Source organism: Vicugna pacos, chromosome 1, assembly GCF_048564905.1.
Source record: "Vicugna pacos chromosome 1, VicPac4, whole genome shotgun sequence".
Classification (NCBI taxonomy): domain Eukaryota; kingdom Metazoa; phylum Chordata; class Mammalia; order Artiodactyla; family Camelidae; genus Vicugna; species Vicugna pacos.
In genome coordinates this window covers 71,530,025-71,555,281 of record NC_132987.1, presented here as the reverse complement: position 1 = coordinate 71,555,281, position 25,257 = coordinate 71,530,025, and the positions used below count along the sequence as shown (strand labels likewise).

Sequence of the window (25,257 nt, the reverse complement as noted above, 5' to 3'; positions counted from 1 at the left end):
TTGAGAATCTGACAAAAGCCACAGTTCATCTCCTCAGAGTCATGCATGTTGCAGTATTAAAGATTAGCAAGAGGTGAACACACATATGAAGACATCCTCTACAAAGCTAGACTGGATGTCTATTTATCCAAAAACACAAAATATTTGGGAAATGCTGCACAGAGCAGGAGCAGCTGCAGTCAATCCCAATGTAGTTTCTCTTGGGCCTAGTTTCCTAATAGGGAACTGATGACAGTATTTGTGCAAATTAGGATCTTACCTGATCCAGGAAGGGGAATGCTTGCTCTACTGCTTCAGTTTATGCCCAGGGCTTGCTTCACTGTTGATGAACTTACACTGACAGCCTGTGACCTTCCAGTCAGGGGAAATGTTACATAAAGCTGGTCTTTTATTCTTAAGTTATGTGGCATCAACTCAGCCACATCCTTACCTAAGGAGAAAATACAGTCAGTATTCTGATTTCCACCTCCAGCTTTCCTGCATTTCAGAAAACACACACACACACACACACACACACACACACACACACACAGTTTAGCACATAATTTCAGAGGGTTCGTTGACCCCCACCCTGCCCTAAACTTACCCTGTGGACTCCAGGTTAAGTGTCTGGTCTGGATGGTCTTCATGACGTTTCTGACCTCTAAAATGTTTTCATTCTGAGCAAGACATTTTACTCACCACTAATATTCCTTCAGACTACAGTGGGAGGATTTGGGGGTGGGATGAGCAACTTTCATCTTGTAGCTTTCAGACTAGCAATATAACATTTTCTTTTTGATCTATTTCTTTTCCTATCTTAATGGTAAAGTTGACAGAGTTTGGAGCTATCACGAAAAGTTCAAAACAACTTCATCTCTCACTCTTGTTCACATTAGAGATTATTATGCCCCAGAATAATATTTCTCAAATCCAAGGTGAAAGATCTGGGGGAGTCATTCTGTGCCGACTTCAGCTGAGAGTAAAATTAATGTCTGTACTGTGGTTTCTGTCACAACTTAGTTTAACCTGCTCCTCTTGTCTTGAGAGAAGTGTGATATCCTACCCTTCATGTTTCATGTGAAATTTCATCTTGGCAAACTCTTATTTTGCCAGAAATGGTTTCATGTTCATGTGACCATAATTATCAGTTCATGTAATACTGTTCAACTAAATACCCAGTGGAGCCCTTACTGACCTGTTTAGCCGTTCTCTCTGAAAATAATTTATGGGAATAGGTAACATTTACCGAACATTTACTGTGCACTGGGCACTACACTAAGCACTTTGCAAATACCATTTCCCATAATCCTATTTTGATTGCATCCTTTCAGGGATCTGGAAGTCATCTTCTATTTTCCCCTGGCTTTAGACCAGCAGGTCATAGCTGTTTGTGAGGAAGCAATGCTTTTCATTTTCCTAAAGCCTTGGGTTTCCTCCTGCTGCTGCTGCTACTGCTCCTGTGATTAGTGGGAACATGGAGTGAAGGATGAGGCCAGCAGCAGCTGTCCGGGAGGGAGGAGCTCTGGGCTTCTGAGTGCCACCAAGAGGTGACCACTCTAACCTCAAATAGAGGATCCTGGAAAACCTTGGAAGTGGAGAAGAATCATGGAAATAAAGCATGTGAGCGCCTACTAAGTTTCATGCTTACTATCGTCTGATTCACCGCATTTCTTCCTCACTTTACTATGCGAGATGGATGTTTTTATCTCTCTCAGAGGCAGAAGCCTGAGACTCAGACAGGTCCCCTAGCTAATGCATGTGGAGCTGGGCTTCTAACTAAGCAGGCTAGCCTTCAAAGCTAACCCCCCCTTCCAACTACCTTGCAATGAAAGAGAGGAAAGGGGAGAGAAAGGCATAGAGGAGAGGGAGTCATGCTTTCACAAAAGCAGCATAGACCCCAGAGTTTGAGACTGATGGACAGAACCTGATCAGCTGCTCAGAATTCCTGACTTAGATGCTGCTGGGTTGACAGGAGGCTGGGTTAACTCCCTGACAGGAAATAGTAGATGTCAAGCAGCAGCCGGACAGATAAACAAACAATACGAATACTCATTTGACTGACCAGAATGCTGCTGCGTCAATTGTTTTAGACCATGAGCCACATTCTCTCATAATATAGCCTGTAAACCATTTTGAGCAGCTGATCATATTTTTTTTCAAAATGCGCTTGAGTCATTTTTTACTTACCTTAAGGGTTTAATCGCATATATCCAAGGGACAATAAAACCTAAGTAAGCCAGTTTCTGAAAATTCTTTTGCTCTTTGCAAAGGAATCTTGCCAGGGAGGGAGACTCTTGCTATCGTAATTTAGGGTCTTTAAATCAGAGTGATGAGAAATCATTTTAATTAAGGAAAATCCCTATGTCTTCCCCAACAGCTGGTTTGCTTGCAAGTAAGGAAGCCTAAAAATGAACCAGAGAAAGAGAGTTTACACAATTTCTAAAATAACTTGATATATTTAGAAGTGTGACTCTGCGTGTGCGTGTTCTTGTGCAAATGTAGAAAACCAGAGAGCTTGTGTGAAAAATTCTTAACTATGTTGTAATTTTCAGAGTCTTCAAATATCACATGAAATATGCAGCATAATTCTATAGTTCTACATGTGATGCTCAATTATGCCTGGCTGTGAGCTCCATGTTGCCATAGCAGTGTATGAAAGTATGGATTTAATGTTTTAAAATTCAGGAAATAGAGCTATTGTATGTGCCGACACGGTAAAGAGGTTATCTTAAGTATATGATAGTGTGAGGTTAAATACCATGAGGAATAGTACATTAAGGAATTGTTATTTGTAGACAGATATATGCACCATTTTTCCTTCTCTGTAATCTGTGATGTTATTTGGTGGTTTGACCGCAGAACAACAGGTGTTGCCTAATGTTAAAAGCCGAAAAACAGTTTCTATGGAAACCAGATGCAAATTTAGATCTGTACGTCCACTCTTTGCTGCATATAGGAAAAAAATATGTTATAATAGGAATGAAAAAAAAAGCCTGAAATATGATTCACGTCTATCTCTTCTGAGCCTTAAAATATCTACTAAATACCATGAGATGTTGAGTTAGTTACAACTTCTCAGCCTCAGCTTCCTATAAAATCTGTAAGAATGATGGAATCAGAGGAACATTTTTATGGTCTTTACATTTCTGCATTTTTTTCTAAATTCCATTTTCTGAGTATGTATCTAAAATAATAGCAAATCTATTTATAGAAAATATAAAATTCTACAAATGTATAGATAATAAAAATAATATTTAAAATACTAATCGCTTTATATGTATAATTTATAAAAATAGAAAAATGAAAGAAAAAAATTCAAGTCACTCACAGTACCAAGACCCAGAGAAAACAGCTACTAGTATCTTTGTATCTTTTCTTCCAGTCGTCTTCTTATATAATTATTTAATGTACTTGAGTTCATTTAGTATGCACATACACTATAGACACACACTATGTCTTTTAATTTAACATAACATCATAAATGAGCACATTGAAAGTACTTAATGGGCATCATTTTAATGACAACATAGTATATGGAGAGATAGATAGGCCTTAAGGTATTTAACTTTCTTGGGCTTTTTGAATAATTAAGGTGTTTGAATTGTTTTTTATTATAAATAACACTACAATGATTGAATTTGTGCATAAATTTTATCCACATTTCGGATATATGCCTGTAAGTGAGAGGACTAGGTAAATATCTAGCTTCGTATATACTACTTTTGAGATTGTGTATGCATGTATATATATATGTATGAGAGAGAGAGAGACTTTTACAAGTGACAGGAAATCCATTAAAACTGACTTTAAAAGAGGGTTTAAACAGTATTAGTAATGATAATAGCTAACATTTATTGAACACTTCCTATACATCAGGCACCATTTAAGGACTTATTATTACACATTCATTTAACTCTCATGGCATTCAGTAGGGAAGTACTGTGATGATTCCTATCTTACTGCTCTCTCCCTGCTTCTTGCCTGTGCTCTCCTCAATATGGCTGCATTCCCAGGCAGGTCCACTCTCTTTCTCTCCAGCTGCTCCAGATAGATTCACATCCTCTCAGACCCACATCCACAAGATGAATCTTGCTTCTTTTCTGGTTCCAGAGGCAATAATTCCAGAATTGACTCTGGACCTGACTTCTGACTTGGTCTGGGCCCCATTCTCAATCTTAATCCAATCACCAGGGGAATGTCAGGCCCTGGCTGTCCAGACAGAAGGCTCGCTCCCACCCAGTCCTCAGCTAGGAAGAGAGTTACCTACCCTGAAGTGCAGGGTGTGAGACTGGGGATGGAATCATTCCACCAAGACAAGCCAGCTACTGCTATCAAAAGCAGACCAAATGGAAAGCAGAGGGTTAATTCCACTACGGCAGCAAATTCCACTACAATGAAGACTCAGAAATTTTGGGTGCATTTAGAAAAGGGAACAGTGGCAACAAACTTTCTGGAAGAAAGCTATCTTTCTGGTTCCAGTTTCTGAGGAGTAGCGATTATTCTCTTTCACATTTACAGTACGGAGTACTGGCTTTGGTCTGAAAGAACTGTTCAGATGCCAGACATACCTAAGATAAATGTACTCATTTACATTCAAAATTCAAATATATATCTAAAAGAGAAATTTAAAGAAACCCTGGTAGATTCACTTTTTCCAGCTTAAAGCACATGCCATTATTTTTCTCAGTCTATGTGGTATGTTCAAGAAATTGTCCAGATAAACAGCATTTTTCCCAACTATAGGACAAAATATAAGGTTTCTTTGCTGCTTTGCCAGTGTTTGGGGATCTAATATAGACTGAAGATACTCGACAATTAGAATAATCACCCACAATTTGATGGCTGCAGTACCGAACTGCATTTACCAAGTGTGTCTGTTTGTTAATCTTGGCATTGTTCTTTGCTATGTAATGGTGATACCATTGGGTAGGAGAGACATCTTTTGTCTGAGCTGTACATGGATTGCCATGGAAACAGCAGCTGACCAGTCAATGGAGAGTACTCAGAACATATGCCTCCTCCACTCAACAGTCTTGATGAATTGATGTTCTGATATTGAATTCTTCTGGCTCTCATACCATTTGCAGTGATAGTTTTTTGACATCTAAATATATGACATGCACCTGTTTTGTTTTTTTTTAATCAGATGTAGACATTTTTCAGTCTTAAAATTTTTAACCTCCATGTACATACACCCACACAGGCAGTTACTTCTCCCTCCAAAATGTTCCCCAAATTTCTCATACATTCTCCTTTCCCAGTCATTTAACTCAACATTTCCTCACACCATCCACTTGTCTCCATCCTCCCCACCTTTACATCCCAAACCACCATAGTCTAATTGGCATAGAACGATTTTCACAATATCAAGAAATATATAAATAAACAATTTAAAAGCCTGTTCAGTTTTAGATGTAATAAGAAGACCAAGCTAAAAATATATTCAGAAGAACTACAAAAAAGGTCAAGCACCAAAAGCATGAAATAGCCCATTTCATATTTCTCTACTGAATTCAGGAAATAAAAAAGAGATCTGTTTCTGAGGAAAGCTTGAGAAAAATTAATGAAGAAAAAGTTAGAGTTTTTGGGGACATAGTCAAATTTATAAAAATGGGAGTAAATTATGTTTTGCAATAATCTCCCAGTTCTGAAACTAGTCCCATTGATTAGAAAAGATTTCTGTTGATTTCTTTCAAGTGGTGAATCCTTGATCTGCAGAAAAGTTCAGGCTTTCTGGGCCTTGAATGAATCTCTTGCGGAGTGACGTGTTCTCTACAATAGCTTCCGTGAACAGGAAGGAGTATGTACCACAATGATAAAGACAAAATCAGGCCATCTGGTCTTTGCTATTGTTGTTACATAAGAGATTTAAAGGACTGACTTCCACTGAACAGACTGAACAATAAACAATGGCTGCTGACATTTAAACCTATCTCCAGATCACACAGTAAATTTGTGGGGAGAATTGAGCACAAATCTTAGAACCACTTAATGTGCAACTCATTCACTGGTAGAACAATGGCTGATCTGATGATACAGTAATGCTTTTATTGTTTGCGCTCTCTAAAGAATTAAACATTATGGAAAAACAATCCTTTTTGTGTATAAACCAAAGCTTTAAAAATGTCCGATACTCACCTCCTTGACTTTGTGCAAGATTGTTCTAGGAGCTTGGGATACATTAGTGAAATAAAGATTGCCTAACCTCATGAAGTGTACATTCTAACAGAGGAGGCAAACAGTTAAGAATGAACATACTAAGCATGTTAATTATATAATATATTAGAAAGTGAATGTTTCTGTGAAGATGACCAGTAGCCTCTTAAATACTAAAAACTTATGTTTCTTGATTTCCTCAAACATTTGGTATTGTTGAACCCATTCTTCTCTTTCTTTCATCCTGTAGATGCACATATGTATTTTGAGTGCCTGGGCATTGTTCTGTGTGCTAGGCATCCAACGGAGCATGTGGCATGTTCTAATGTCCCCTTTTCTTCTAGCAGTACTCTCACTTTTAAGCCACTGATCACTTCCTCTACATCTTCAGCAGTCCGTTTCCCTTTTGTCTGCTCCATAAATATTAGGGTTCTACTTCTACAATGTTTTATCTACTGTCTTCTCCTTGATCCATGTGTTTTTTTTTTTTTTGTAATCCTACTGACTCTGAACCTCAACTATAAATAAATGACTCTACATCTTATCTCAGTAATTCACTCATTGATTTATTCATTTAATAAATATTTGTTGAGCATTTTTCCAACCATGACACTAGGAGCTGCTAATTCAAGAATACGTAAGAAGGACATGGTCTCTACGTTCATGGAAATTACAGTCTAGTGGAGAAGACAGACAAAAAGCATGTAAAGAAGCAAATGAATAAAAATAACCATATCATTGTGAGAACTACCATGAATGAACCAATGACTGCAGAAATTCTTTTTTTTAACATTTTTTATTGATTTATAATAATTTTACAATGTTGTGTCAAATTCCGGTGTAGAGCCCAATTTTTCAATTATACATGAACATATATATATTCATTGTCACAGCAGAAATTCTCTTCTGATTACTACTGCTTTTTTTCCATGAACTGGGAGCAAGGTCATGAGATGAGATTGAGGATAGGGGAGAAGGTGGTAGATGTTTTAGGAAGAGAAAAGCTGTGAAATAACTGTCTTGGAGAGTGAGAGAGTGAACAGAGCAATGAAATTGGGGTGGCTTTACAGACCTGCTTGAGGACAGTGATAAAGTGTTTCACATGTCTTTCTCTAGTCATTCAGCTACAGGAGTGCAGATAAGGAGGAGATGGAGAATTGAAGGGAATTGACCATGAAATTTTGTTAAGCTGCTATCATGACAAAGGAGGAGGAGCAAATAAGTGGGGAACACATGCAAATGTATGCATTCTAATGATGAACTATGGAATTTAAACTATGTAAGGAAGGAAATATGGACTCGAGAAGGGTGAGAGGCAGTAAAAAAGTGGCATGATCTAGTGATGGCCAACACTTGTTGTAGTTGGGTTCTAGAAGCAATGAGCTGCAAAGATAAAAGTGAGTGTGACAGGGTCTGAGAGTGAACTGAAAGCGGGGGTCGATGGAGGAACCACAATGAGAGAATTAGAGGGATTGTCTATGTGGATAGTAAAGTTGTCAAGAATTATGGCAGGAATAATGTGGAGGATAATGACAGTATTCCAAGAACTAAAATCTCCAAAGAACTTGTTTTGGAGGTTAAAGTGGGTGGAAGAGAATGAAAGCTGCCATTCTGCTTTTGTGTTTCTTGTAAGTCTAAATCTGTCTTGAAATGTCAGAAGCTCACTAAGCAGACTTTATTTCTTCTCATTATCGAGGTTCTTTCTTTCCCCTACCCTGCTTCTCCAGGGACAAGATGTCCCTCTCTCTGACGCTTACTTTCCTTACCTGCTGGTTTTTGTTTGTTTGTTTAACTTTCTTTTTTGACCACCTCTCCTAACTTTCCAACACTCTCTTTGCCTCTTCTCTATACTTCCCTCTGCCCATATCTCAAGACTTATTAATGGGAGAGTGAATTTTAGGAAGATTAGACCAGAAAGAAGGTTAGGGCCAGAGATAAGGAATATGAGAAGAAAATGGGATTGACCTATCTAATTTATATCATCTCCTAAAATCTATTCTACTCAACTATCCACTAAGCTCTTTCAGGCATAGTCATAGTCATAGTCATGGTGAATTTATATCTTGGACATGGTGTAAAGTTGCATACATGAGGCTCAATATCAAAATATTACCTGAATAGATATGAAATGCCCTATAATGTGTTCAAATGGGTAGAGTAAATTTGATTATGCATTCTGAAAATGTACCCAGCGCTTCTAAAATGGATACCTTTCTACAGAATAGCAGCAATAATGGCATCTACCGCAGTAACAACAAATGAAAAATCAGTTCCTTTCACAACAGAATTGAGCCCTTAGATTTTGCCTACAGCACAACACTGCTTAATAATCAGTGAAAACTATTATTATCTACCTTACCCATGATTTGCATAGCATGGAGTGTGCCAATTAGCATTTTAAAATATTTAAGGTATAGATAGTGACCCTAATTGCAAAAGATTATTTTCTAAGAAGACATAAGGGGTGATCAAATGACAGCTTATAATATTCTTCTCTAAATGCTGATATGGTGGATTATAGACTTTTGCACATAAAATAAAATATGGAAAAAATAAGATATATTTTTAAATGTTATCTGCCTTTTAGCATGATTATAGCTAAACTTTACATTCAATTTCTCCTTGATCCCACAACTTTAACTCAATTCAGTTAATTTGACATTCTTTGGTATTAGCGTTAAGAATTCAAGAATGAATAATGAGCTTATCTCTCACACAGCACTGAAAGTTGTTGGGTATTTTTTTAATCCTTTTCCAATAGCTGGAAATCTCCATTCCCATTGGAAATCTTTCTGAGAAATTCTTCCTGATATTATTGCCTCTTTGTCATACACAAAAACCCTGTGGCAACACCATTAGTTTGATCTTTCAATGGCAGAGTCTCCCCACCAGACTTAATACTAAAGCAGAATTGGATTTAATCAATGCTTATTTAGTAGACTGAAGATTGGATATTAGTGGTGGTGTTTTAATAGCTGTATAATACTTATGTTGTGTATTTAGTGCCCCAGGACCTCTTTCCTGAGAGGCTAGAAAGCAAGGATCTTTAAACACATTTTATGAAAGATATGCTGATGTTCAGTGGTAAATTTCAACTCAAATGTGGAAGCACTGCCTTTTTTGAGCTTGTCTATATCCTTGCTACTGACAATGTGATCTGTAGACTACCTGAGTATCATCAAGGATCCGTTAAAGACACCCCACCCTAGATCTACTGATACAGAACCTGCTTTTGAACAGGGTCTCCAGGTGATTCTTATGCACATTAGAATTTGGGAAGCTTTGAACTATGTAATTTCCTTCATAGATGTAGAATAATGAAAGAAGAAAACAGGGAAACCGTGCTATGAATATTCATAATATTCTTTCATTTGCTCAACATGTATTTTTTGAATATCCTGTATGGACCATTCCCTGTACTAGGGGCTAGGGACACAGCTATGAATAATTTAGACTATACCACTGTATGTATGGGTGTTTCCAGGCATGTAGATACTTTGCTATAGGCCCAACACTGTACTGGGTAATATATGACAGCAAGAGAAGTGGAATTCATTTTTTCCAAATGTTTATGAACAGTTAGTACATGTATAAGTGCTGTAGGAGCTACAAGGGTTTATAAAGGTGTAGGCCCTGCCCTTGAGGAGCTTACGTATAGTGGCAAGAAGGTTCCCAGTTTTTGTAACCCAATTAAGCCAGCAAGATGTACGTGCACAAAATAGTTTGGGGATAAAGCACATATAATAAATTGTAGGATGTGAATTATGAATGGGATTGCAATTAGAAGAGGAAAAATAAATACAGCGCTTAAAATACCATTTAGATTAGGTCTCAGGATGAGACCTGGGATGGATGTTGAAAAATGCCATGCAATGCAAAAATGAAGGGATATTCATGGTAGATTTTTAGTAAGGATGCATTTTCAAATGGATAGTTTAGAAAATAAAAGGAGGAAAAAGATTTGGAAGATACAGGATAGAGTTTTAAAGGGTAGATTTGGAAATTCGGGAGCTAATGAGTTTCTTTATAACAATATAGATAGTCAGACCTATTAGAAAATAAACTGAGAGACTGTATCCAGATTATAGTTTAAAAGATTAACTCAATGGACTATAAAAGAGCCAATAAACCACTCATTTACTGGAACTTTGAAGATGTCTGTTTGACCCACATCTCCAGGTGTAGGAAGGGCCAGTCTAGTGGAAAGGCAGAGGTTTAGAGGTCAGAACACCTGAGGTTTTGCTTCTCAATACCATGCCCAAGTTATCATGTAGTAATGACCATCACAGCCCTCACTTCCTTTTTCAGTAAGAGAACAAACAATTTCATTTCTGCCACTGCGTCAGCAAGCATATGATCATCCCCAAGCCATGGAGCCCACCCTTCATGCCATTCCAAGAGAATTTCACACATCCAGCATGACTGCCTCTCGTGGAGCTTGCAAACCAACATGACATGTCTCTCTGGCATGGTTGCTTACAGAGTCTCACAGAGTACCTACAATAATCATAAGTCCTGAATTTTCTGGGATAATTCTGTTTTCAAGTATTCTGTCACAATCTCTCTCTAAGTATATTATTTGCTTAATGTAATGAAGTGGGAAAAAATTGAGCTTAAAACCAGATGGATGAGTTCAGATCACCAGACAATTTATCAATCCTTTCTGAGACTTAACTTCCAGGTTGGTAAATGAGGATAATACTTCCTTTATAGAATTGCTGTAAAGATTATGGATAATGTATATAAAGCCTAGCACAGTACTACACAAGGAGTGAGCCCAAATAAAAGGTAGATTATATAGCCGCATCTACCTACATAAAATACATGTTTCATATATATGTATACAAGTGTATTTTTCCCCTTAAGCACTTTGTTTATGCTATAATTTTCCATTTGTGCTCGGTGCTCATTCACTTTCTCTGAAGCCTCTGTTCACTTTTCAATACCCTTCTCTTTCTCCTTTTTCATTCTGTGCAGTCTCATCTGTCATGGAAAAATCACACATGCCATGAATGAAGGTAAAGAAGCCTTTATACCAGTATCTTTAGCCTCCTCCTCCCTGTACTCATTACCATATGTGCCCCAAAGAAAGAATCTACAGTCTAAGCATGACTAAATTAACTTGATTCTTTCTCTACTTCTCTTTTTTATGGAGCATGAGAGTGAAATTATATTTCTAACAGGTTCTCTATCAGTTGAACAGGTGAATGGCTAAATAACAACACCATCTTCACTTACTAATTCATAGGGCAAAGTTGGCCTCCTACTGTAATATGCACAGAGTAGCAAAAAAATTTATATACCTTTGAAAGTTCACATTCCAGTGGGAGAGACAATTATAATACCATGTGATAAGATCTATAAGAAATACATAATTAAGCTAATTATAGCTGCTGTAACCAAAAAAAGTGCATAATGGTTCAGATATGATAAACATTTCTCATTCATATAAAGTCTGAAATTGGTGACTGATCAGAGGGTGAATTCTCCTTCAAGAGATGGTTCGGGGGGCCTGGCTCTTTCCTTCCTGTAGACTACACCATCTCTTAGGTCTAGTGGTTACCAGGGGAAGGGAAACAGACAGTGGGAAGGGGCACACATGTTACTTATGTTCACATTACATTGGCTATAAGGCAGTCAAATGGCTATGCTTAACTGCAAGGGAAGCTGGGAAATATTGCCGTGCTCTGAGCTACAGAAGAGGAGGAATCAGGTGTGACGATGAGTTGGCTAGACTCTGCCACGAGAAGTAAGCCCGGAGTGCTGTTGGATCATGACTTTCTGAAGCTCTGTAAAGCTTTTAAAGAACTTGCCAGTGAGGGTGGGGGCAGTAGAGGTGGGGTGGGGTGGAAGTATCATAATGTCAATTTTATTCAAAAAAGATATATTAAATATATCCTGCTAGTCACTATATTATATGTTAATCAGAATCAACTGCTGCCTTCAAGGAATTTGTAGTCTAGGATCATGGACCAGGAAGATTGGCATCACCTGGAAGGTTACTGGAGCCCGAGACCTAGTGAATCAGAGGTGATCCATGTGTATGTGAAAGTTTGGAAAGCACTAGTCTAAGGCATTTCACAGATACTCCTCACTGGGAATATTGTTCTACATCTCAGAGATTTGAAAGAGCAAGAGCATCCCAGAGATAGGAGGCTGGTGGGCATGGGAAGAGCTGCTGGAGAGAAAGGAACTGATTGGAAGCCCGGGGTAGACCACTGAGGATGGTTAATGGGGCTTTCTGGACAAGGCATCAATACCCAGCAGCTTCCACACAACCAACTTATCAATGTCCTCACAAAGATCTATGTTATACATGCCTACACTCTTCCACACGACTACTTATGTGTCCTCAAATATAATGTTGTAGCTAACCCTTTATGCATTTGAAAGTTAGAAGCACTTATGAAACTAATGGATTAGAAGTGTTTTATGTACACTGGGGCAGGGGGTGGGGGTTGGCTTTCAGGCAAAGCGGTGACTCGAGAGTCCTGCCCTGAATATTTTGTATCTAAATGTGAAATCAAAAACACAAATGCCAAACGATCTCTCATATTTTCTAATATATGCATGTGTATAGAATTTCTCAACCAGCTTCAACACAAAGACACTTGTAAATGTATTTAAAATCCGACAAATCTGGACTGAAATTTATGCCAGCTCTACTAGGTTAGGCCTTAGGACTTCATTTGCCTTAGAAGTGTGCTATGTGTTTAACCACTTCACCGTTACCCATTTTTTCCCCTAGCCTCTCTCTTTTGCTCTCTTTTCTTCCCTTTCCTGCAGAAAAGCACTCTTGCTATTCTGACGTCTGGAACATATGCCTTTGTAAACAGAGTGACTGAAAGACTGAGCTCTAAGCACAGACAGCATAATCTGTTGTAAGAGGAGATGGCTTAGAATTTATAATTAGAAGCCTGTTTCAGCTTCCTTCATGGGACTGTTGAAATTCTTTTCAGGGGTGTCTTGACTGCCTTGAAATTGAATGTCATTGAGGATTTTTTTTTTTTGCCCTCTCTTGTTTCCTTGGCAACAGGTTGGTGATGCAGAAGCTGAAATCCACTGTCTCCCTGGAGATACTGATGTGGGCAGGTTGCAAACCACTAGTAATGCCTGTGATGGATGCTGAACTTGCCCAAATCTTTTCATTCCGGTCCTGCTATATACACCATAAAAAGAGCTCAACCTAATAAAAGCATAGCTTTACAATATAATTTTTGTCATGACTATCAGTGAGGAAAGTATTCACCCTGCTTTTTAAAATAGCTTACCTTTGCACATAAAACTTAATACTGAGTTCTTGAAATGTAGAGGTTTCAGGTAATTGTATACATCAATTCAGTGTCAGAGTAATATATTGAAAAAATTGTTCTGTGTTAATATAAAGTCTGAGAGAAGAAGGCAAGGGATCAGGGGTCAGGACCCTCTCCTCTGGATTTATGGCAGGCATATGGTCCTCCTTGGGCAGCCACATCTAACAGTCACTTTCCATCCCTTGAATGTTCTGAAATAAATCATACCTGTGAACTTCAGAGAAAGGTGCAGAGAAACTGTAAACGGATATCATCTGTCAGTGTTCTTTTCTAGAAGACAAGGTAAAGGGAGCAAGTAGAGGAGAAAGGTCAGCTGGGATGGGAGCATCATTTAGGGAAATCATTTAAGAAGATCAGAGGGACAGACAGACATGGCTTTTGAAGTTGCAGATGGACAAGGCAGCTGGGATATAGATGGACCTACTCCCAAAGATAGAATGGTCTAGACACTCAGGGAGAATGAACGAAGGCTTTATGTAAACATGATCACAGAGGGAGACCCAGGTTAAAAACAAAACAAAATAAAACATAAGATTAGTGCAAAAGGTGAGCAGAGAAGATAGAATTAGACAAGAGAAAACTTACAATTGAATTCAATTAAAAAGTAGAGTTTAGAATGGAATTGATTTCTTCTTTAAATTACTGAATCTAACCAACTGCTGAATTTATGTCGGGAATAGATCCAGAGAAAAAGAAAATCAGAAAGAGAATGTGTTTAACCTGAAGATTATGCAGAGAAAAAATGCTGAGAAAATATAGTGAATGTGGGTGCTGATTGCTCTCTGAGAGACAGATGGATGAGATGATACAAAGGAGAATTAGGAAAAGGAAAAGATGAAATCACATGGACAAGATTACTGGTCATAAACTGTCCCATGTAAGAGAACACCTACTATGGGCAATTCAACTGAAGAAAAATATACACTAACAAATAACAAACATATTTAGTAAACATTTGCACCAAATAGGTAGTAGTTACTATGAAGCATGCTAAGAAGTATCATAAAAATTTTTAATTTTTCATTCCTACATTGTGACTTGTGAATATTCATTGTGATGAGTTCCTTTTGAAGTCTAGAAAAATGCGCAGGTAACTGGCTTTTTGTCCTCCCAGTGCTGATAGACTCTGCAGGTGGTAAGGAATAAATATCTTGGGAAAAGGCACTTTTTGCATAGTATTTTTTTTAAAGACTATGTTCACTGACCTAACCTTTGCTCCTTCCTGACATGAGCAGCACAGCCAAATGAATCAATGCTGCTGTTTTCTTCATGTTAAGGCAGAACACGTAGTGTGGGGATATGAGGGATAAAAAGAAAGAATGATTGAAGGGAGGGTATAGCTCAGTGGTAGAGCAAGTGCTTAGCATGCACAAGGTCCTGGGTCCAATCCCCAGTACCTCCATTAAAAAAAGTTAAATTAAAAAATAAAGAAAGAGTGATCAGAGAATTCTCTTACTGATTCTCTTAGTGGCTAATTGCACCGATTTTGGAGTTAGGTACCCTGTGCTGTGTTGGAATCACTAACCCAGCTTTTCATAGCTGGATGACATTGAGGGAGGTAATTAATTTATCACAGGCAGCAGCATTTCTATCTCTAAAATGGTAATAATAATAATATTACTTACCTGATAAAAGTATTCTTGGATTAACCCAGTTCTTGGCACATAAAGAAATCTTAGCTATTATATTTTATGGTGGTCAACATACTTGACTAATCTAATTGTGAAACACAAACTCACTCTTAATTTTAACATCTGGATAGGGTAGCTGTGTTAAGGAAGAAGGAATAAATGCCTCATTTCCTCCTCTTTATCTGATAGTACCTCTGATTCTAACTTTATGTGTACAACCAGGCTTGCTAATGCCTTCAAAATCAGTCAATTTATTAATATTAAAATGTTATGTAATGATAGACAAATTATTTTCCTTCTATCCTCTGGATATTTCCCTTTTAAAAATAGTATTTGAATTTACTTAATTCAGGGAATTTAAGTTATGCTAGATTTAGAGAAGCTCTACCTTTTTAATCACATGATGATTATTGTACAGATTCACTGACAATTTCCAAATCATCATTTTTAAATGCTGCTTCTGAAATTCTTTCTCTGTTTTTCTCTCTCTCCCTTTCTCCCTCTTAAGTCTGTACAGATACTTTTGAAATGAAAAGAGAATAGAATTAAATTCATTGTGGCCAAGTATCTTTTAAGGTAGAACAGAGGTCAGCTACTTGATAAAGTAGGGTAAAATGTTCTAGGTCATGCCGGCACCAGCAGCAGCAGTAAAGTATGAAGATAAAGCAGGTATTTGAACCAGGAGAGCAAGGCAGAGCCCATGGGAAAGTGAACAGGCCAAAAAAGCAATGATGATTCTGTAAGAGGATAGAAATGGATACAACCAGTTGTTGGGTGATGAGGGAGACTGGCCTCTCCCTACCAGAAAGGAAGGGCAGAGTATAAGGATAGCTTGTGAGGTGGGTGGATCAAAATCACAAATCCAGGCAGACAAGCAAGTGTGAGGAGCCCATGAGAGGAGCAGGCTCACAAGTGGGTCAGGAAGCCTGGTAGACAAGGAGAAACATCAAGAATAGGACTAACAACCAAGGAACAATTGGTCTTTTGGTTCTGCACAGGGTTCTGTTCCACCCACAACTTTCTTAGAGATTTCAGTTGGGAAAGAAATCCACCATGTGGACAGTTGAAAACTGATAAGTTTCAGGAAAGAGGTCAGTCACCTGACTGGAAAGAAGGAAAGAAGACGTCACAGCGCAAGACGGACACCGACCCAAAACTTGTTTGATGAGTTAAATTCAAGTAAGTCATCCAGATCAGATGGCATGTCTAAGATGGACAGGCTGCCTTTAGACATTATGGCTGTGAAGGGAATTTTTGTTCCTTTTTTTGTTCCAAGATTGTCTCTACCTCTGGGCAAAATACCTTCAAGGTTCATTATATTTTCAAACTTGTATTTTTCAATCCAAAGGAAAGTCTCAGGGGGGAAGGGGGCAGAAATACTTGTTAACCAGAATTGCAGGGAGCCAACATGGCCCATGTTCAGATGGTTCTGAGAGAGAGCAACCTCACTTAAGCTGCAGGGGAAGCCCTGGACCACAGCTAACAAGGACTAAGGGAAACAGGGGGAAGGGGAAATTATAGGAGTGCACCAGGCACTGTGTACATGTTATAAAGGCTGGGAAACACATGACTAAGTAGTTAATCTTTTTCGACATTTACTTATTAATACATAGCCTTTATTACCTTCCATTGGCTTTGCACATCAGATGGCTAACTGAGCATATCCTGTGTGGAAGGGACTCCATGAAAGAAGAAAGTTGAAGGGAAATAAAGGGTAGGACGTGGTCCCAAAGGCAAACCCCTGAACCCTAGTTAATGGAAAATCATAGAGTAAAAAAGCTGGAAAGTGGTTTGGGAATGCCGGGAATAGTTTAATCACCTGTGATTTTTTTTTTATGCTTTTATATAAATCAACTCATTATTTAATCCTTTTAGTGCAGTTTAGTCCTTGGGGGCACTACATTTGACATTAAAGCCACTCAGCAAAATTTGTGTGTTTTGACATTTTTACATTATGTTCAAGCTGAAAAATCAAGCTATATATATATATTTTTTTCCTTAACCTTGATAGAGCTAGAAAGAGTTGAAGTAGTTTTCTGTCTTATAAGACGAAGGGAATTGCTCCTTTAGGGCAAATTTGTCCCTTGGTATACAAAACCTAACTAAATAACTCTGCAGTTACAGAAATGCAAAACAAGAATCTATATGCCTTGTTCTTAAAAAACAAACAAACAAACAAACAAAAAATGCTGTAATAGAAGAAGATCTTCTCTGTGAGAAACCAGGGGTTTGGTTTGGTGATGTAAATTATGATGTGGGTCTGGCCAGAAAAATATTGCTTCAAATGAGGCTGCTTTGGGTCAGGCTGGGATAGGAGCGAGGAGGATATTTATCGTCTCTGTGGGTATTTAAACTACATTGTGTCCATATCACTCTTTCTTATATACAATGTGTGTGTATGTAAAGTGTGTGTGTGTGTGTGTGTGTGTGTGTGTGTGTGTGTTTTCTTGGATCCTCTAGTCACTGAGTCCTAGAAGCTAAGAACTACAGATTGGATTTTCCCTTTTCACGGTAAAAACCATTTCAAGGGGATAACTAATTAGAGAGAGTCAGTAGAAATTCTATCTAGATTGTTCTCTTGATGACCTGTATTTTGAATAATTTAAGCTGAGAGAGTTAACCAGTAATTCCACTACTAGATATATACTGAAGAGAGATTAAAACATACAGCCACATGAAATTGTGTACGTGAAATTTAATAGCTGCGTTATTCGTAATAGCCCAAAAGTGGAAACAATCCAAATGTCAATCAGCTTATGAATGAATAAACAAAATGTGGTATGGCCATCCAATAGAATATAATGCAATAAAAAGAGTGAAATTCTCATACATGCTGTGGCACAGACAAACTTTGAAAATGTTATCCTAAGTGAAATAAGCCAGTCATATAAGACCACATGTTGTATATTTTCACTTATGTGAAATGTCCAAAATGAGCAAATTTCCAGAGACAGAGTAGCGATTGTGGTTGCCAGGGATCTCAAGGGGCAGGGGGAGCAAGAATGGGAATGACTGCTAATGGATATGAGATTTTTGAGGTGGAGAGGCAATGAAAAAATTGTTGTAGAATTAGATTGTATTGATGATTGTACAACACAGAGAATATACTAAAAACCACTGAACTGCATACTTCAGATGAGTGAATTACAGGACATGTGATTTGAATCTCGACTTAAAAAAACTCTGAATGACTCAGAGTTTGGACAATGTTCTTCTCTTTGACATGAGCCTGTCTGATGTACTGGGTAGCAGCATGGGCACTGGAACCAGACTGTCTGAATTCGAATGCAAGTTCTACCATTTAACAGTTGTGTGATCTTGGGCAAATGACCTAACTACTTTGGGCCTCAATTTCCTCATCTATAAAATAGGGGAAAAAATTGTACATATTCATGAGATTGTCTTGAAGAGTAAATGAATTAATAATATAAGTACCTGGCACTTAGCCCACTATAAACATTTGTTATTATCATCACTATCATGCTTACTGAAGTGTTGTCACGTTGAGATCTGAGAACAGGGTTAGACACCGGTGGGTAGGAGGTGGTATTCCATTTATAGGAAGTGATTATTCCCATTGGCAGTCATCCTGGTAAGTCACTGAACTTTGGATAGATAATGAGATTTGGGACAGTAGTATTTAATACCTCACCAAGGTCCATCTTCTTCTTCTCTTTGGGCCTACTGCTGTTGGCATCAGATGTCTAAGGATTGTAGACTAGAACAGATTCCTGGTGTTGGAGTTTTATCAGTCCCTGCCTCAGAGAAAGGCTTGGAAGGATGCAGGAAGCCATATAGTTGATATAAGGGAATGATATAAGTAACCTGTGAGTGTGCACCTGGCCTTTGAGCTCTGAGAGCAGCGCTTCCAGAAGCGCTTGAAGATAACTCTACTGATTGTGATTCCCTTCTGCCATTCAGGAACTTCAGTAAAGTTCTATAAAAAGGCGCAGCCAACTCAACTCGGCTGCAAGGAGTGAAGAGAAGGATGTACTCCATATTTCTGGGAGCAGAGTCCAGCCTCCTCCCACCCCAAGGCTAGTGGAATAGTTACAGAATACACTGCAGAGGTCAGACGTCCCAGACTTACAGGAGGAGATCAGCAGAGGTATAATCAGTGATGATTAGATGGAGTGGAAATAGATTGAGTCCAGAGCACACATGACTGGGGAAAAAGCAAAAGCCCAGCCTCACAAAGGGGCCCTGACATTACTTGGAGAGGGCTACAGGAGTTGGGGAGGTACCAGTGTCTTACCATACTGGCAGGTGTGGCTTAGGACAACTATAATCAGGGTTCTTAGGTTACTGTAATATCACACATATTTGTAGGTTTCTGAAGCCCAATATTTGTCACATGCAAGATAGTCAAACTTTCAAAACACAACAGTTTAATTAAGAAAAAGGCTGCCAAAATGGCTCCCCACCATTTTCCATAAGAAGAAAACTACTTGGCTCTCTCATGTTTGGATCTACCCCCAACATTCTCTATTTGCCTTTATCACTTTTTTTATTTATACTCTTTTATGACTATTTACTTGTCGTTCTCAAACACGAGGTTATGGGCTTCTTGAGGATGTGGGCTTCTGTTGGATTTTTAAATATTTCTTCTCTCTCTTTTTTTTTTTTCCTTTTGCTTATTAATTTCTGAGTCACCGTTGCTTAGCTGAGCTCCTGACTTAAATTAGGCACTCAGGAGGTACTTGTTGAATGAATGAATCATCGGTTGAGGATAATTTATGTATGAGGATCTTTTAAGTCAGATTTCAACCAGCCTTTGGTGATAAGGTGATGTCCAGTCATGTTTCTTCTGCTCCTTTACTTTTTCTAAGATCTACAGAGCTGTCCACTTTGATGCTTCGTGCAGATCAACCCCTCCCCTTTTTGGAGCCATTCTCCTCCCACGTTCTGCTCCTTTGTGCCCTAGGAAGCGCCTGTTATGTTACCAAGATCCTTTCTGCTATGTTCAGATCTTTTCTTAAAAATCCCTCTGCATCTTTGATTAACTAACTCTGGCCCTTTACCTCTAAGATAACTCTATCTTAATCCAATGGCTGGCTTCTCTTTTTTTCCAGTGACATTAAGAGGTTGATGGTTGTAGAACTGGATCACTTAATTTCTTTTTTATTTTTATGTCTGCTTTTCTTGGGTGAAGTGGGCCCAAAAAGAGTAGGATGAATGTTGCAGAGAGTGAGGAGATAAGCCCAGCATGGTTAAGTTGGAAAGTAGACTGGAGACATATTAATGCTGTATGATGGAGTCTGAAGTTTTCTTTTGAAGAGAGGGTGATGGATTAAAGGTTTTTACATGAAGAAGCCACACAGTAAAAGCTCTAATTATGAAAAATAATGAGTGGCATGTCTTAAATGGGCTAATGCTAGCAGAGTTTGAGTCAGGGAGATGAGATAACACAAGCTGACCATGGGAAATGGCCATGGGTACAGGCGGAGGGAGATAGACATTTCCAAAGAAGAATATGTAAGATTTTATGACTTACTAGGTATGGGAGATGAGAGAAAAAAAGATGACTGGCATCTCCGGCTTGGGTAGTGCACAAATGGTGGCTGTGTATTAACAAGTAGAGAATAGAAAAGGACAGAAATAAATCAGCTATAAACTCAGTGGTATTATTTAAGTAAATAATGCCCATAGGTCTCTCATGGGCAGGGTCTCACATGGATGAGTGGCAGCTTAATGGTACAGGTGTAGGTAGGGCCTCAAGTGACAGATGATAAAAATATAGCAACTGTCAGCATTTTCACCGACACTTTCCACATTAATCAGGATTACCACAAAGACCTAGCATAAGAATAGCATAAGAGAACTAACATGAAAATCAACATCTTTCAGTCTAAGGCCAAGCTATGCCTCTTACTAGCTGTGGGAGATAGAATATTTCACTTCTCTGAGCCTTAATCTTTCTAATCTGTAAAATGGAAAACTAATACTTACCTCATAGGGTGGTGATAATTGCTAACTAAAAATGTGTGAGGAATTGATTTATGAATCACCAGACATAATAGCTGGCTTGAAGAAATAAAATGGTAGTCTTAGGAGTCATTTAGGCTTTAAAAAGGCGAGATCCAGAAATAGCAGGACAGGCCCAATATTCTGTAATTAACTGCGTATCTGTAATTTTGATGAAACTTGGAAAGGAAACCCATTTAATAATCCAAATGGCTTCATGAGATGGGATGTTACATTCTCATACTTTATGCACTGATGGTGTGTCTGAGATGGAAGAGGCTGTAAGCATCATAGAGTTTTATTTTTCAGATGATGAGTCTAAGCCCAGAAAGTTGTAAAACTTGCCTGAGGTCACAGAGACCAATGGGAATGTGCATGAGAACCCACTCTTCTCAACTCCCAGCTCAGGACTCCTCCACCATATTACAGGGCCTTTCCATTGCTGTTGAAAAAAAATACATTTCACTCTGGCCAAAGAATCATCTTTAAGGGCCTGCTTTATTTATTTAAACTTCATTTTATTTTTAAAATTTTTTTAAGTTTCAGTTTATTGGCATAAGAATGATATTTGGTCTGAAACTCATCTTTGCTGGCCTAGATGCTTTACCTAAAACTATACATTCTTTGGTCTTTTCCTAGAAATTAACATTTTTTTCTTTCCTCCCCCTAAGCCCTCCCCCACCAAAAAAAAAAAAGAAAAAGTAAAGCAAGGGATGGAAAACTTCTACACATACTTCAGCACTTCTAAGCCCTGAGGGGAAAAAAACCATAGAAAATTTACAGTGGTAAGATGGTGGTGTTAGCCAGAGCTTTCTACAGCCCTGCAGTAAAGGAGAACTTGCATTGTGCACAATTTCAAATCCAGAATGACAGGAAATTTTCTTTCCCCACTTTTCTTGCCACTCTTCCAACCTGCCATAGTAAATATAAACATTTCATTTTAATTGTTGGGGACCTTTACCCTCTCCATCCCCATGATTACCACTTTCCAATCCCTTATTAAGTAAACTCTTGACTGGGGCCACCCTGACATCAGGCTGGGTAAGGAAAGGATGTGTCCTGAGTCCCTTGGTGCCTAGAAGGGTTCTCAGGTGATTCAGAGAGGGGAACCTTGTGTACCATTCTTGAAACTGACTCATTCAAGCATGTTCTCCTTTGAAAGCTGATGTCTGCTCTCAGGCTGTGTTAGATGGTGAGTCAGGACACTGAACTAAACTCTGACTAACTCCTGTTCATACTTCAGAGGCAGAAAGTGTGCCTTCTTTATCTTAGTATTCCCTGCTCCTGATTCTCAGTGGCGTGCATGGACAAGTGTACACAACACAACACAGTTACGTGTGTATTATCTGTATGTGTGTGTGTTTAATTTATTGAGATATAATTCACATAGCACATGCACAATACAGTTTTGCTGAATAAATAAATGTATTTAAAACTTAGTGGTATTCTTTCAAGTAAGAACATTTATTGAGCACTCGCCACCCCCGCCAAATCCTTATCCATTTGCTTGCTGATATTCTTAATAAGGAGTTTGATTTCTTCTCCTAAAATTCTGATATCTATGAAAATACAAATATTTCCAAGACTAATAATAAAACAACAAAATTTAATAATAATAACAGTAAGGTTTAACCTTTAATGAATGTTTATCATGAGCCTATGTTGTGCTAAGCATTTTGTGTGCCTCTTCTTCTTTTCTCACTACAGCATCACTTTAAGGGAGGCACTATTATTATCTCCATTTTACAGCTGAGGAAACTGAGGCTTAGAGAGGTCATTTAACTTGTCCAAGGTCAAAGATCTAGTAAGGTGATGAGCAGGGTTTGAATGAAGTTCTGTAGACCCCCAAACCTCACTTGTTACACTGTATCGAGAACTTTCCAATACTTCTCAAAATGTTCATTTACACTTTAGTGAAAAAAAAAATTTAAGTGTGTATTTATGAAAAAAAAAACTTTCTTTGAAGTTGAAGATACTGATGTTCAAGTTATACCAGAGAAGCAATTGACAAGAAAATATTTGTAGACCTGAAAAAAAAAGAAATAGGATCCCAGTCAAATATTGGTGTTCTTCACAGATTTACTCTGAACCAGTTGAGATTATGTAGACCGAAACACTTATGGATTTTCTTTCATTGCCTCACTCCAGAATTTTAGGGTACCTGACACAACTTTGACATGGTCATCTCCAAAGCATTTCTCTAACTGAGAGCCAGCAAGTAAAATTCGTGCAGTTTCTATTAGAAATAGTTTTGATATAAGCATCATATAATATTGGAAGTTAAGGATAATAGATGGAAGGAAGAAAGATAATAGATTGAAAGAACAATGTTAAGGGCAAATGTACTTTTAAGATTTTTGCAGTATGCATCTATTTATATATAAATAAATATCTAATTTATATATAGTTATATATAATATAGTCTCTATTTAATATATGTATATTTATCTTACCTGTAATTTTCTGTACACCCAAGTAGACTTCTCAACACCAACATAATTTGGACTCACCGGAGAATCCACAGGCTTCACTCTGGAGATGAATGGACTCAGACAACCATATATGGGAAGAGAGCAAGCACTACTCCAAGTAAACAGATGGAATTGTGCCCTGAGTATTTTTCCAAAAAGAAAAGATCCAGGGGTAGGAGCCAGAAGAGAATAAGCACAGACAGAAGCACAAAGTTCAATGGACTCAAGCTGAGCAGGGTGGGGAGACAGGCGGGTGAACAGATTCACACCACCCTTGTCCCTGCTTTCTCCGCACTCCAGCGGCATCATTGTCCGGCATCATTATCCACAGAGCTTCAAAAAATTTCAGACTCCTGGGTCCCACGGTGAACCCAGGCTCGGTGAACCTGAGAAAGTCATTTCTTGTTCATGCAACATTGAGTGACCAGAGCACACTGGAGCTTGGGGCAGCCACTGCATTTTTGGAATATGACAAAGAATGCTGTCTCATTATGTTGTGAGGGTGAATCTACTTCCTGCATAATGTGTGGCAGGTGAGTGATTGTTTGCAGCTTCTTCATCTCTAAAACTCAGCTACCTAGCGCTCGCTCCTATGACAAAGGAAAGGGAGATAAAGCAATTGGAGCATCTTGGTAGGAATAAACAATACAGATACAACAGGAGCTCTACATTTTACTTATGTAAACCAAAAATATAGGCTATGTTTTGCCTGCTTTTACTGGTTTCCAGAACTCTGTACCTGAAAGGAGGTGGTGGAGACTTGGCAGGGGTGGGGCGGTGTGGTATTTCTTCTCACACAGTAGAGTATCCACAGGATCCCTGCCTCAGTTCTCAGTGTATGGGAGGGGGGTTGTTAAAAATACAGGTTCTCAGGCCCCACTCTACACCTGTGGTATCATAATCTCTGAGTTATGGGGTCTGGGTATTTGATTTTTAACAAGTTCCCCAGGAGAGTCTTACGCAAAATGAATTTTAAGAACTAGTACTCTGACCTGTAAGTCAGAAACAGGAATTATAGCCTTTCAGTGTATTGAATGAAATAGGTGACCAAATACCGTCTGTTGAAGTAAATGATGACTGGAAGAAAGAAATTATTTCATCCTTGATCCTTCTAGTAGCATGTTTTCATAATCAGAGGCCTTGGTAGGTTGTGTGTGGGGTGGGTAAGGCAAGCATTAAGCCATACCTCCTGATGAGGAGGGAGCTTTATACACAGAAAATGCCCCTTTCAAAATGATACAGAAAGACTTTTAAGAAAAGCCACTGGGGAGCTAATTAAAGAGCCAGAGGCAGACAGGCTGCTGAATTGGGTCTTTGGTAAGCCACTGAAATCAAGGAAGAAAGTCGTAGACCAAGAATAGCCTTGAAAAAGCCTGAGGCTGGGGAGATACACGCTGATAGCAAAAGGTCAGAGGACAGATCATGGGCAATAAACTGGTAGCTACAAGGGACAAGGCAACCATACATACATCCAGCTTCTATCCAGAGTGCGAGAGAAGATTGGAACTTGAGACACTTCTGAATTTACCTTTAGTGAACCTTGTGGGGTGGGGGTGCGGTGTGTGTGGTTTGGTGGGTGATGTCAATGGAGCAGAAGAGTTACCTGAGCAGGAAAGTGCAGAACTCAGGGACTCCCTAGTTTTAAAAGGACTTTCACAACTTGTGGGTTTGGTCGCTTTGAACAAACACCTGAGGCTTCCGCAGGGCAAAGTAAAAACAAGCCTCCCTGAAGAGTTAATT

The 25,257-nt window shown here is 38.6% G+C and overlaps 1 protein-coding gene across 2 annotated transcripts in view; it reads left to right on the top strand.

Annotated features, from left to right (window-relative positions):
• The window catches only part of GAP43 (growth associated protein 43), a 457,292-nt gene that overhangs the window by 305,291 nt on the left and 126,744 nt on the right, over positions 1-25,257 (top strand). Inside the window, exons 1-2 of one of the 2 annotated variants that reach the window (XM_072964929.1) lie at positions 16,223-16,261; positions 23,523-24,050. The gene's annotated coding sequence lies outside the window, so the exon portion shown is untranslated. Of the gene's footprint in view, positions 1-16,222; positions 16,262-23,522; positions 24,051-25,257 lie in introns of those variants that run through there. The other variant, XM_072964925.1, reaches the window with a different exon arrangement.